Genomic DNA, 15,584 nt, shown 5'->3' with positions numbered 1-15,584 from the left:
TCGAAGACATGGGTTAACAGATAGTTTGCTGCTTCCTGTGGCGTGATACTATCATGGTCGTGCAAATGTTGGGAGAGATGCTGAAACCCCTTACCACAGATACATCAACAGCAGAATGCAGGGAAAGTAATTCCAGTCACAATGAATCATGTAGGAGATGGGAGGTCCTTTCAATGGAATGTAGCTTGACTTCATGCCCATGTGTAATGGCCTGAAATATTTTCTTGTGATTGTGTGCATCATTTCACGATGGATGGAGGCCTATCCCACAAGATTAAATGATAGCCTAACTGTAGCAAAATTATTACTAAGGGAGCTGAAACCGTGCTTTGGTTTTCTGACTTCTTTGGAGTCAGACAGAGGAACTCATTTTAAAAATGAGATATTGAAGATGTTATGTGTAGCTTTACAGATTGATCAAAAGCTCCATTGTGCTTATTGTCCAGAGGTTTCTAAAATTGAAATCCAGGTTGACAAAAATGTGTGCTTCAAAGTCTCAGAAATAGCCTGATGCATTGTCCCATGTGTTGATGAGTTTGAGGAGTACCCCAGAGAGAAGAACGGGACTATCCCTGCACAAAGTAATTATGGAGAGGACCATGAGATAACCTGCAGTCACATCAAATGCATTCTTGAATATAACAGATGGCTTGATGCTGGATTACTGTAAAGGACTGGCTGACGTGGTGTGTTCTGTTTCTCAGCAGGTTGGAGAGGCTGTGACTTCACCTCAGCAGGAGCAGTGCCATGACCTTAGTCCCGGAGACTGGGTCTTGATGAAGAAACATGTATTAAAGTTGTGTTTGGAACCTCGTTGGCTTAGGCCTTTCCAGCTGATTCGTTAATCACAATTGCTGTTAAATGTGGTGGTCTACCGAATTGGGTACATGCTGCTCATACTCGCAGAGTCCCTTGACCTATTGAATATACAGCGCTTCTCTCAGATGTACCGGTGGTTGTAGAGAATAACCGATTTCGGTCAGTCAAGTTGTTGGGGACACACAAGCTATTGAAATTTTGTGCACTTGGCCTGAGGGGGGTACGAGAAAGTCGGCACTTGTGGATACCAAAGAGTCACAAGTGAAAGGGCTGACTAGGCGTGATTTTGACTACATCGATGGACTAGGGCACTTGAAGTGCGAGTATTACCCTGAGACCATTGGCCTAGAAGACAAGAATGGTTGAGATGCATTCTAACAGAAGGAAGAGTGCCACTGGCAATCACAGAGATCTCCAGCCAGTCTGAACAGAGCAACAGTGATGGTGAAGGTCCTTGAGTGAGAAGGTCCAAAAAAGCCAGAATAACAAGTCAAAGGTACGCAGCAAATGAATGGACTTACTTTGCAATTAATGATTAGGAGCGGTGGGTTGGGTTCTAATGGATTTAGTCCGTGGCGTGCCTGAACTACGAAGACAACCCCTTTGACTCACTGTGGGGTGATGCACCCTCCTTTCAACATCCCTCATATATGGTTGCAGCTGACTGCTATTATATTGAACATAAAAAGGATTTGTTAATTGTATTAAGTAACGACTGAGGAAGGAGTGTGAGACCTGGTTTCTCCTCATACTATTTTCTGTCATTCTCCCTTCTGCTCTGGCTCTGTGGTATCTTCTCCACGGTGGCCCACCATTATCTGCCACCTCAACATATTACACTCCTGTGGTCCACTCATGCCCCCCAGGTGAGCTGACTTGGGGAGTGGCGGCATCGCCGCTTGGAGACCAGTAGGGAGCCTGGGCCATCTCATTCTGACTGGCTTGTGCAAGAAGTTGGAGGTTCAGCTCGGTGAAGACCTAGCACCACAAGCCCCAGACTCCCTCTTGCTCTACCAACACCACGTCTGTGCCAGGAGGTGCCCCAAAAGAGCAACAGGTCTTTCACAACTTGGTACGCTCCCAGCCTAGAGCGGGCCCATCTGCACCTGTCCATGGCTGGCCTAGGCTGGGCTGGGCCACCTCTCTTTCGCCCATGGTTTGAGAGTAACAACAAAGGGTAAGTGATTTTTTTTATGCACTATATCTGGCCTGCCCAAGCATAGTGTTGAATCAGCAGGGCGCTTTGAATGTAAGGCTGTGGTGAACTTTCGGGTCTGGTAGATGGCGGAGGTCGTTAGTGACTTCCTATTAACCTCTGATTTAGTACAACAATGGGAAAGAAGACCTGCCAAGGGAGTTGTGCGCCATCACCCATGCCTCCCAAAACAACCTCTATTGATGCAATGCTACAAAGAGCGATAAGGGTTAAGGCCACAGAGATAGAATTTACAGAGAGAAGGCTATCATTGACCTCAGACTCTTTTGGTGGTATGCCTGATTTGTACATTTTGTCATCTAGCCCCGACAGGCTCATAGAAGAAGATTCTATGACCCACACCCATTTTACAGGTGCCCAGAGGGATTACATCAGTCTCCATATAGAGAGAAGGCCTGCCAGTGGTACCATTAAAAAGAGACCTGCCAACGTGTGCTGCAATCTAACATATGTGCTCTTGGATCTAGGGAGGCTGTATTATCCCCTAGCACCCCATTTAACACACCAGAAGCTGAGCAACCCCCTTGGCTGGAGGACAGTACAAGGGCCATTTTGGAGAAGCTCAAAATCATTATTTATGAAGAACTGCATCCTCTTTTGATGCAATTGAAGTTATTGAAACAGCTCCATGGGGTGGCTTATCCTTCATGCTGAAGGGGTAAAATTGACTATTTGGATGTAGGATGCCAGGCTACTCAACTTCTGACCACAGAGCCTGTGGGGCAGTGCCATTCCAACACAGAGAAAGGGGCTAATGCTAAATCTGCCAAGCCAAGACCAAAGGGCATGGAACTGAGGTTGCCTGCAGATAATTCTATCAGTAAAGTACATGGGGTGCCCAAACAGGTCTCCAGGGCCATGGCAGTGAAGCTACCAATCATAAGTGTACCCCCTGCATTATGCCCTTATTTTGCGGCATTAACCGGAGTCCTGGAATTGAATAGCAATCAGATAGAATCATACGAGGAACTTAAAAATAAATGTTTATACTGGCTTGTGAGGTGTAGACGCTTTCACCCTCTCCAGAGCAGGGGACATCATACCGACTCGCAGGGTTTGCTGGATTGGGAAAGGCACGAAAGACAAATCTGGGGACTGCATTGTTATTAACCCCTTCGCTGCGGGGGTTATTCCCCCGCTGTGCTGGGAGGGAGGGGGGCACGCACAGCGCCCCCATGCTCATGACGAGCTCAGCTCGTCATGAGCTACGGCGCTCCGGTGCTCATGACGAGCTGAGCTCGTCACAGGTGTTTTGGCTCCCGTGGAACGCTCAGCACAGCGGGCGAATTCTCCCCGCACCTGAGCGTTCCACGGACCATGACGAGCTGAGCTCGTCATGAGCACCAGAGCGCCGTGGCTCATGATGAGCTCAGCTCGTCATGACCGTTGAAGAGGTTAATGTTAGGGACTCACAACTGGTATTGGATCTGTTTTCTTGTGATCTAGCCATGCAGCAACAGAGTCCAGTTATGTCTATGCTTCCACTAGGCGATTTTTACAGACCTCCTTTAGGTTGACTTCATCATTCTAATGCCCGCCCCTTGATCCTTCCTCCTAATCCCGGCCCCCATCCATCCCATATATATGACATACATAGTTATGCTGTACCTGTATACACTAGATTTGAGGCTTTAGATGGGGTTGATTGACTCCCTGATTCTGTGGAATCTATGACTCTCTCAACCCCACAAGAAGATCCCATTGGAATTGGTTGTTGAGAGAGCCTCGGGTGAGCCATCAAAGTAGGGTTGAACCACCAGTAGATTTGTCTACTGTACAGTTGGGTTGTATTGTGGGTAGAGAAGAGCTTGACAAAAGTCTCAACCCAACTCCTGTATTACCCTGTCTTGAGAACAAGGGTCTTTTTTAGGATGGGGAAAGAGAGGGGGTGGAGGTGGCCACAGGGGCTGGTGTGAGCCAGTGAGCTATAGACATGAGCTTTGCCTCTAGCACTAATAACATGGGCTGCCTTCCCAGGGTGGGTAAGTGAAAGCCAAAATTGGATGGTCTCTGCCGGTTGACAAATCCCTGACAAATACCATTAAAGTTGCATCTTGGTACGTGGCAGGCCTTCAGAACAATCTAGACGCAGTGACGGGGGGGGCATTTATAGACAATTATGACACAGTACTATTCCAGGAAACCTGCTCTAAGGAGGAATTAGGGTGCTCTGGCTACGCAGCCTTCTCCAAACCAGCTGTGACTGGAGGGAGATGTAGTAAGGAAAACAATTGGTCCCTGACACTCCTACATACACTTCAATTAATCCTATCAGCAGGAAGATAGATCGTCACCAAGGAAATCAATTAGATTGCAAACATCAATTTATTCTTTATATCCAAAACATGGAAAGCATACATGAGACATAATATGCAGCACCGTTATTTCCAAGGTAGGAGAAAGAAGTGGGAAATAAGTGCTCATGTGTGAAATAGCAAAGGAAGATGAAAGGACATCAAAGGATATTTACAAAGAACAAGTTAAAATACTCAAAAGAAAAGGGATCCGACAAAAGTATTACTGATAGAGCCGGTATCCCTAAAGTGATGGGCCTACCCCTAATTACATTTGCAATGTCAATTGTTAATTTGAAACATAGTGAGACTTGATCTCTGATGGCAGTAGTAGGGGGAGTGGATATTGGGTGTAGGCCCCTGGGGGGATTGTCGACGATTTGACCCTAAGGCCAAAGGGTAAGTAGACTCCTCAGCTGCGGGTCTTCCTCAGGACAAAGGAAAAGGGGGAACCCGACCACAGTCGAGGTGTGATGAAATAAATTCAGTCAATTAGTCAATGTTCAATCAATTAAGCTGTATTTACGGAGAGGAAGAATCACCCCGATGTTCCGCTGTAATCATGCGGTGTGAGACCTTCTATAAAGTTGCTACCATAATATCAATGAGGCATTGAATTCTGGAATGGAGCAAGAAGGAGATGAACCGCATTCGTTGGTGTCTCCCACGGCAGGGAGAGGTAGACCTTCAGGGGGGTTGACAATATGGAATGCCGCCTACCTACGATGCTCGGCAAAGGAGATCGAGACTGGGTCCCCTCGCTTATTGTGTTATTCTGGAATTCACCTATGTAAGAAATCTAGTTTTGGTTAATGTATACTTAAGGACTGAATCCCCGTTAGTGGAGTAATTATCAATCCAGTTATTTTCCCACCCTAGGCACGACTTTAAGATTATGGGAGGTGATTTTAACTGCCAATTTGAGCCATTGGGCATCAGCCTGCGTGATGCCTTGGGAGAAAAAAAAAGGCAGTGGGCTATACTAGCCACTACGATACCCCCCCCTGAAAAAGTGGTCCCTTATAGCGCTACAGATCTATGATCTCACACTGAACCAGTCAAATCGGGCCTGCATTGGCGTATACCATCAGAGAAACACAGCCACCCCATGTTTAATTGGGCCGGGTCTGAGTCCATAATGGACTATGTCCTTGTGTATACCAAAATGTGGGCCTCGGTCTCAGATTTTGCCATTCTAACATGCCATAATAGTGATTATAATGTCTTGGCATTAGATCTATCATTCCAAGTAGGGAATATACATGGAAAGCATAGGGATCCACTTGACCCTAGATTACGCGTGTCGATGTCAGGGAGACATATTCACTGGGCTAAAATAAAGGGGTCTCTGAATTCTATCTTCACCATTTATAAAATTATGGGGACCACTGTGGAAGACTTGAGTGCCTGTATGGAGGCATTACATCTAGAAACTAGGCATACGAAAATGGCTGGGATTCATTCACATTGTATAGCTGCACTGAAGAATCTCTTTTATCTTGAAGTAAGTCTTGAGAGAATAAACAGACTATCCAAACTTGGTATATTGGGCACTGTAGGAAAGCTACATTTAGCTTAAAACTAGCTATAAAACCCAGGGATAATGCCCAGATTTCAAGTGCTAGAACTAAGTATAAGGATGCTAATAAACAGGCCAAAATATACTGGGATATGGTTTAATGGGAGTCTCTCTCACTGGCACTAAAACCTAAAGATCCAATGGCATTAAAAAAGGCAAGAGGGAGGTAATTAAAATGCAAAGACATGTTATGAGAGTACCCACCCAAGCCTGAAGAGAATGAGAAACAAATAACTGCCTGAACCTTATAAAGGACCTAAAATCTAAGGATAGTTGATCGTTTTGGCATATTGTCAGTAAAGGAATCAATCAAACACATGCTGCCTTAAATTGACATATCCAGTCATTTAATGGAACACTTTGCCAATCACATTGCAAAATACCCTAATGGCTATAGGCTGGGTTAAGTGCAGCAAAGCCCAAAGCCCTTATGAAATCCCTGGGTATCTCTACCTCTTTGAGACTAAGGTATTGAGCCCATTCATAAATGAAGTCTCAAATGCAATAATGTCAGGGGCTGATATCCCTGACAGTTGGAGACGTGCAATAATTGTCTCCATCTAAAAAAGGGAAATAGGGAGGACCTTGCTAACTACCACCCTGTTATCCTAATCAACAATCTGCAAGAAATATTTTGCAAACAAATGGTTAGTAAGATTGGATGTTAGGGAATTCCATACTTACCTACTTACAAGCAGGGTTTAGAGAGATAGTGAGTACAATAGATCAAATATTCTGCTTTCTGATTGTTTACTGGAAAACTGTCAAAATGAAGTGTGGGCATCTGTATGTTGCCTTTGTCAACCTATGGACATGATCCCAAGTACTAAGCTATGGACAGTATTAACCCATTCCATGCTCATGACGAGCTCAGCTCGTCATGCAGTACACTGCTTGTGTGCTCATGACGAGCTGAGCTCGTCATGAACAATGGAAATAATGGATCTGCAGCACCGAGGAGAAATATTTGCAGCATCCTTGTGGTTAAGGGAAATGGGTGTCACAAGTAAAATATTTGACACTCTCATTAGACTCCATAACAACACTTATGCCCAGGTGAGATGAAGGATGGATGGGGACCTATCTGACCACATTTCAATTGGTAAAGGAGTTAGGCAGGGTTGTGTTTTGGCACCATGAATGAATGAAAATATTTGTAGAGCGCTACATTCACTCCAAGGAGCATCTTGGCGCTAGTGGAAAGCCTTTACGAGGTCTGTAATAAACAGCAGCGGGGGAGTTGAATTAAAAAACAAGGATCAGATGAGAGAGAGCACCATGTTGTCAGGGGCAGTGAAAATCCATGTTTTTAGCAATTTCCTGAACAGAAGTTCTGATTGTGTCAATCTCAGCTGGAGCGGCAAAGTGTTCCAGGCTTTGGTTACTAGTACAGCTATGTTTTTTTCTCATTTAGTTTTCAAACGATACCTGGGGGCTGCTAGAAAGTTACCCGAAGATGACTGCAAAAGGCGTAGTTTGGGATAGGGGTGTATTCTGGACCTAAGATATGTCGGCCCTGATGCCTTTATTGCTTTATATGTGATTTATATATATATATTATATTATATTATATTATATATATATATATATATTTAGCCAAGGCCACCTTGGCTAAAATACAACGAACACAGAACGCTGCAGCCCGACTACTCATGAACCTTCCCTCCAGAGTGTCAGCTAAACCTGCCATCAAAGCCCTGCACTGGCTCCCGGTGCGTCAAAGGGTGGAATTCAAAGCCATGTGCACGGCCTACAAACTGATTAATGGAGCTGGCCCTCCGATTCTCAGCGACCTGGTAACTCCTTATATAGCTCCCAGATCCCTGCGGTCCGAGAATGAACATCTAGCCAACATCCCCAAATTCAAAAAGACACGCACTGGAGGCCGACGCTTCTCTGTGAAAGCTTCCACCGGATGGAACTCACTCCCCCGTACCCTCAGACTGGAACCCAGCTATCTTATTTTTAGAAAAAAATTGAAAACACTTCTATTTCCGAAATAACGTCCCCCCCTTTCTCTTCTTTTCTTCTTTTTTTCTCCTCCATCTCATCTGGATATCAAAATCATTACAGCGCGGGGATGCCTTCGGGTCACCAGGCGCTCTACAAGTCGTTAAAATAAAAAATAAATAAATAAATTTAACATTTTTTAAACAGGATCCTTTTATGAAATGGCAGCCAGTGCAGGTGTTGGAGTGCTGCCGCTGAAGGGGATCCCCTGGGAAGCCGGACCATCAACCTGGCAGCTGCATTCTGGACTACCTGTAGCTTTTTTAAAACAGCCTTATTTACTCCTGCATACAAGCTGTTGCAGTAGTCCAAATGCACAAAAAGCAGTGCAACAGCTACTGCCTTTCTCAAGATCTTAATGGTATTGAAGCACATACCTGCCTCTGCAAGAGCTTGCCTGTGGAAAGATAGAGTGGGATCAAACTTAATCCCCAGGTTCCATACTGTATCCGCAGTATTTGAAGGTGGTACCATATTTGCAGGTCACCTTTGACTGGGCGTGAAGAGGTTGGCTTTCCCGAACAGCATGATTTCAGTTTTTTGACTGTTACATTTCAAATGATTAAGATTCATCCAGTTCATGACTGCTGTTAGGCAGTGATGGAATTTCTCTTCCGCCACAGTAGAATTTTTGTCTAAGGTAAGAATGATCTGTGTGTCATCTGCGTATGTGATGGCTTCAACACCAAAAGAGTCCATTAAAATAAGCAGTGGGGTCATATAGAGGTTAAATAACGTTGGGCTTAAGGATGAGCCCGGTGGCACCCCCGATGAAAGCTGTTTTTCTGTGGACTTGTGGCAACCAAGGTTAACTATGTTACGTCTGTTTTCTAAAAAAGTTGTAAAACAGGCGAGCGCCTTATTGGTAACACCGCTATTCGCGAGCCTATTTCTCAAAATGTCATGAGAGACCATGTCAAACGCGGCCGATAAGTCCAACAGAGTCAGTACTGCATCCTTGTCCTGGTGTAGGGCAAATTCTGTAATATGTAGCAGCACTGATTCTGTTGAATGTCCAGGTCTAAACCCAGATTGTTTTGGATGTAAAATATTTTCTTACTGCAAAAAAGTCATTTAGTTGCCTGCTATTCAACTCCTCCACTATTTTACTCAGCCATGGTACCAATGAGATGAGATTGGTCTGAGATTGGAGAGGGTGGTAGGGTGTGTGATTTTATTTTTTTGCAGGAGTTTTTTACCACCGCAATCTTCCAATTATCTGGTACGCGAGAGGATTCATATGAAGTGTTGATTATTTCAGTTAAAGTCGGATTTATAATGTCCACAAGTGCATGTGGTACTCTTGGAAAGCAGGGTTCAACGGGTGAACCTGATTTACAGGAAAGAATGGCTTGCCTAGTCTGTTTCATACTGATCTCTTGAAAACAAGGGACTTATCCTCTAATCTCGAAGGATATTGGCTTATTAGCCAAGTTGTGGTCTCAATAAAACTTTCCTCAGGTCAATGATTTTATTCTCAAAATATTCTGCAATTTGATCGCATAAACATTGTGATGGCTGGATTTCCTGGTCTAGTATTTTTGGGTTCCTATTGAATTTCACGATGTTAAAAATTATTTTCTGATTTGCTGCCGCCTGGTTAATTTGGTCAGAGTGGTATGCCTTCTTTTCCACTTTTATTTGATGATGGTAGTGTCTAAGGGCTGCTTTAAAGGAATAAGGTACACTGATTTATAGTCCCTTCTCCAAATTCTTTGCAATGTCCTGCATTGGCCTGTTAGATCCTTTAACCGGGGGGTAAAACAAGATGCAGATTCTTTGTTAATAGGGCCCATCCTAGGGCAAGCAATTGGAGTTAACCTATTAGCTAGGGAGGTCATCCACTCATTAAACCTATTGTTGTCAAATGAGGGGTTGCCCGTAAGGATGGGTTTGCCTACTTCGGCCATGGTCAGAAGCTCGGGATTGTTAAGCATACTATTCAACTTTTGTCTCCCTATGGGACCAGATTGTCCCGGAGGTTTCTCTACTTGAGTCTTATTATAATCGATTTTAAATGGAATAAACTTATGATCTGACCAGGTGATCGTTATTGGGTGCTCTGTGGATAAACTAGTCATGTTTGTGCAGATACCATCTAAGGTATGCCCAGCACCATGTGTAGGCTCCTCTATCAATTGTTTTAAGCCCATGGTACTGATGATTTCAGTAAAATGTCTGGTATTGGGAACATCTTTTGCTTCTAAATGTATATTAAAATCTCCCAGGATGGTGAAAATAGAGTATCTAATCACTAGGGAACTGATGCTTTCCCCTAGCGTGTCTAGGAATTTAGGGATAGGGCCCGGGGGTCTCTAGAGCAACACTCCAGCAAACACGGTGCTACTGTCTAGCTGGAAGCTAAAGGAAAAGCTCTCGGCTTCTTTAAGTTTTATGGCATTGCTTAACGTATATTTCAAGTGCTGCTTATAAATTATTGCTAGGCCCCATCCCCGTTGCCCAATTCTATCTTGTCTGGCCAAGATGCATCCTTGTGGGAGTGCTTGCACAATATCTGGCTTTTAACCCTCATTCAGCCATGTTTCATTGACAAATAGGCAATCTATATTCATCTTGTTTATTAGGTCCTGAATATGTAAAGGCATTCTTGGCTACTGATCTTGCATTAATAAGACCGCAGTGTAATTGTTTGTGGTGGGTTTTATGTTTTACGGCGGAGACTTGCCCAGGACCATCCCTACTCTCACTTTATATTAATGGTAACTATCTTAATGCCAGTAATAAAAACTCTCCTGAAAGTTCCATGCTCTCTTATTTGGTAACAATACTTTGCACATAATCAAATTTTAATGGGTCTCAATCTGTTTTTGATCAATTTGTGTGCTTTCATGATGCTCGAGGTCTTAAATTAAGCTCAGAGAAAACCAAGTATGACTTTTAATCCACATAAGTCACAGAGGCATTTATTGACTGAGGGTGAGAGAACAATAGAAAGAGTACCCCATTTTGACTACCTTGGGATCAACATCTTGTAGTCTATGTCCTGGTTCCCACATATTGCTAAGAGCCATATAGTGCTCCAATATTCAGCAACAACTGTATTAAAACATTTCAAATCAATAACTACTAGATTAATATCACCAGCACTGAACGTCTACAAGGCAAAGGCCAGAGAAAAAGCAACCTATGGTGTTGATTCGCGGTGCTCTGGAAATGCAGTAGGTTTTGCCCGTGCTGAGAATGAATTCCCAAAGGCTAAAGCTGAGTTAAACAAACCTAATGTTACCACAACATTACCACTTCACATAGACATGGGTATTAAAAGGTATTGCAGATATGTTTAAGCTCAGACCACTCTCATACTGGTGCCGAATTTAGCATCCAGAGGAATTAGCCCGTATAGAGAGTGCTTACAATAGCTTGTAGTTATTGATTATCATTGCACGACACTGTGGCTTAAGTACGTGAAATCTTGGCTGATGACACTGGGACTCCAAGGATTGTGGTCTGAACCCTCCACATTTACTAGGGCCTCTTGCAGTCCTACAAAAAAAGTCTTTGGTTATATGTAAAGGAGTCCTTGTATTAAACAATGAGAGCTGAGAGTATCTCTCTTGACCCCCAGACTCATGTAGATAGCCTATGAACTTGGGTAGCAGAGAGAATAGACATACATATTACTGACAAACTTGTGGGCCATTACACATGATGTGCCAGTCTAGGGACTGCACAGACCAGCCACAGACCCTACACGTTTTTTTTCACACTTTGGTTCTAAAAAAGTAAAAATGGGGACTGTATGATTTCTACAACTCACTCATTATTATTTACTACGCTGGTGTAGGAAACATGTAAAGTAATTATTGCAATACAAGTTAGAGCATTAGCACAGATGAATTATAAAAATGCAAAGAAAATGTTGTATATTTATACTTACATCAAAATGACTATTTACAACAGAAAATATATAACATCTTTAAAAAATCAATGAAACAGATCGTGGGCTTTTTTAACCTTTGTTACACTGAATAAAAATGTTTCCCAAGTCTAAGTCACAATAATAGCAATGATAATTATGTCTCCCAAGCTGTTTCCCTTCCTGGTTCTATACAAAGCATCGATATATATAAAAAAACTATTCAGGCATAATAAAAATAAATCACAAGCCTACACGTTTTCATAACATGAACAATATTTATTAATGGCCATATTATTTTACCCTACCAAAGTCAGAGGCAAAAAAAAACCATTGGTCACACATCCTGGGTCTAAAGTGAAAGCCAGCAACACAGTGGAGTATAAATTTGAGAAGCTGAAAATACAGAGCATTGCCATAAACAATGCAATTAAATACTGCAATAAACAACGCAATTAAATAATAATTGTTGATATTGCCAGACGCCAGTGTCAGTCAGGCATGACTTAATGAATAGGTACACAGTATGACTATAGCGGAAATCAGAGGGATGAAACTTTATTCCCTGTCAGTCCATTTTCCGCATTGCTGTCCATACCTCTCCCTATCTCAGGGAGCTGTATATCTCTATTTTACTCCTTTCCAAGCCACTTTCATTGCCCTTGCCCATTGCAACTCTCCTTGGGGTACCAAAGTACTTTAGCACTGTGCTGTGCTCAGTAACATTGCCCACATTTCTGCTGCATTTCTTTACCTGACTGCTGCCTTGATACCGCTGAATTCAAACGCAAAGCACTTTTTGTTTCTCCATTATCATTTTCTTGGCTCTTCCTTTCTGCCTGACCTTTGTCCATATGTACCACCAGCATGGGGTTTCTGAAAACAGGCAATGCTTAATTTGTAAATAAAAAAAAAAGGTATTGCTGAAAGCTCTGCTCAGAAGCCTGCAGCTGGTGCTATTAAATGTCAGCAACCAAATGCTAAGGCTGCGTAGTCTTGAATCCATCTCAGGTCTCTTTAATCCACTGCAAGACACTCCATGCCCCTTTCTCACTATTGCGGGCAGAGCCGGCCTTGGGCAGGGGCCCGGGACGCCAATATTCCGAGGGCTGCAACAGGGAGCTGCCTGACTTAATGTTATGCAAACAGCAGCTCGTCCATCCCACCTGGTCTCAATCAAGTCGCACTAAAGATTTTGTAATTAGCCCTTAATGTACCACAGTTTAATTCTTAGCACGCCATCAGCCCCCATCCCCTTCTTATCTTCCTCACACCTTCTGCCATCACCCTGCAATGCCCCACCTGCCCCCCGCCACAAATACAAACTTTTCTTTCCACCCTGGGTGCTGTCAGAGTAAATCCAATTTAGAGGTTCCTGCTGTGCCAGTCGAAAAAATGAGTGCAATTGGCCCTGACTGGCAACCACCGTCTCAAATAAAGCACTGAAAATAAGTAATGGCCGAAAATTAATGTTAAGCTCTATAGATACCGGCTCAGAGGTCATTGCTCTATTGTGTTGCATAGCTGGTATTGCACTGTGGAGGAAATAAAGGTCCCGAGACTTCCACAAACTAGTATGGGGGTGGGGTGTAGTAGGGAAGTGGCACTCCTGATGGCACTTGTTCTTGAGTTACCCCCTCCCAATCCCCACCTACCTCTTGACAAGAGGTGTGCCTTCTCTTGAAATTGAAGATGACTTAAATAAATGGTTGTAAACATGACACTCAATGAACCTCAGCTTGGTAGTTATGATGATGTAAAACGGAAGGAGTGCTGTAGAAGCCTGTGGACGCGCTGGGAGGAAGTCTGACTCTCGCGAGAGGTCAGGCGGTAAAGCGCCAGAGAGCTTTCAAAACACCTACACAATAGCTACAAAACGTGTTACGTTTCTTCAATTCCCGCAACCCAATACTTCTACTTTCCATTTCTTCCCTAGTTCAAATGTCCAAGAAACGCAATATAATCTCCACCGTTTCTTCAACCCACCAAACCAGTCTCCCCTCCCCGCTTGTTACCCCCTTTCCCTCTGAAGTTTAACAGTTTGAATGAGTTTGCTTGCCTAAATTTAATAATGCGATATGAACAAAAAGTAAAGAAAGATAACCCATGTCTATTTTTAAACTGAAACTAGTTTAGAGGAGAAACACAAAGTAATTAGTAAGTGTTGTAGTAGCACACCTGTTCACTGGATAACTTGACAGGAATCAGTGACAAGGCATGTTACACGATAAGAAAGTTAGGGACAAGAAACAATTAAGAGTGAGGAAAGAGTATTTCTTTTCATTGTCTATCTTCTACCTGTAAACACATAAAACGTGCAGATATTTTTCAAAGCAATTGTACAGTGTCTCTGCGTGCAGTAATGTAATTCTATCTAAACAGCTTTGGTAAATGTGTTTTCTTTAATTGTAAGCACTGTGAGGCAATGGTTGAAAGTATAAATAAGCTATGATACCTACCCAAAGTGTTTCCCATAATGGGTTTCTCCGGCACACAGAGTTTTCTGTGTGGGAGTAGAGGTTATCACTTGGGACAGATCCTGTCATGGCCGGGAGGACAACTGAAGGCAAATGGCGCCGCCACCCACACACACCTGAAAATACCACTTTTAAGGTGGTTTGATCTAACTATTACAAGCCAGATAATATAATGAAGCATTTACCCTGGCAGCAGGATGCTCCTTCCCTGTGGCATGAAGTCTGCATTAAGTTAACATACTTTCGTCTGATCCTAACACGCAATATGACAGTTTGTGGAATGTGAAGCGGACAGGAATTCTGCGTTTTCTACTTTTCAATCAATAGAAAATATTGTGGACTGCTACTAACCTGATGTAGGAAAGTAAGATCTGCTTCTTATGGTTACCCCCTCTTTTTGCTAAATGTGATACTGTTTTTGAGTAGTCTGACTGGGATCCTGCTAATCAGGACCCCATAAACCTAGGGCGTAGGTACACAGGAGGTCTCCCAGGGGCTGAAGCATGTATTATGCCACCCATGAGAGGCCATGCAAAATGGAACCTACAGGCCTGCCATTGCAGCCTGTGTACGTTGGTGCACGTTGGTGCATTCACTACTTACTTAAGATATAGGTTTACTATATCTAAGGGTCTCTGCACTTACAACCTATAGGTCACCCCTCTAGCAGACCTTTACATTCCTGAGGGCAGGGTGTTTGGTTCTAAGTGAGAGGGTACCACTGCATGAGCAGAACACCCCTGCAGCCTACAAAGTCCATTCTCCCGAGTTGTCTGTGAGGCAGAGATTCACAACATATAGAGTGGCATTATGCGACCACGAAATGACCAACTCTAAAGCGGCTGAAACAAACCCTATTGTATTTGGTGTCAAACATGTTGGAATCATACTCCCACACCAGTAACTGGTGTGGAGATTGATTCCGCCCCTCAGAAGCGAGCTTTCTGGGGGCCCTGGTGTTCCTGGTACCAGCCTTCTAGTCCCGGACAGCACAAAATGGTTGCTGCAGACCAGAGACACATATCTGCCCTCCTGCTGATAAGCCAAGTTCGAGCAGGGGAAGGCAGAACACTAGGCATCCTGTCACAGGGAGGTGTGACAATCTCCCAGATAGGATTTAGTGGATTAGGGCTGGGTGGATGCGCTTGCCAGCAACCAAACGTCTGCATGAGGGGCACATTTGGTGTTTCTGTGCATAGTCCACTTAAAATCAATCCTGGGAGCAGTTGGCTCCAGCTCTGGTGCAGAACTGGACAAAGGACATGAGATTAACCTCCCCACTGTCCAGACTCTCCCCCTGGGAGGGTCCCCT

The sequence above is a fragment of the Lissotriton helveticus genome, chromosome 8, assembly GCF_964261635.1.
Source record: "Lissotriton helveticus chromosome 8, aLisHel1.1, whole genome shotgun sequence".
In the NCBI taxonomy this organism is placed as follows: Eukaryota; Metazoa; Chordata; class Amphibia; order Caudata; family Salamandridae; genus Lissotriton; species Lissotriton helveticus.
The sequence above is the reverse complement of the archived record's forward strand: the minus strand, read 5'-3'. Positions refer to the sequence as shown.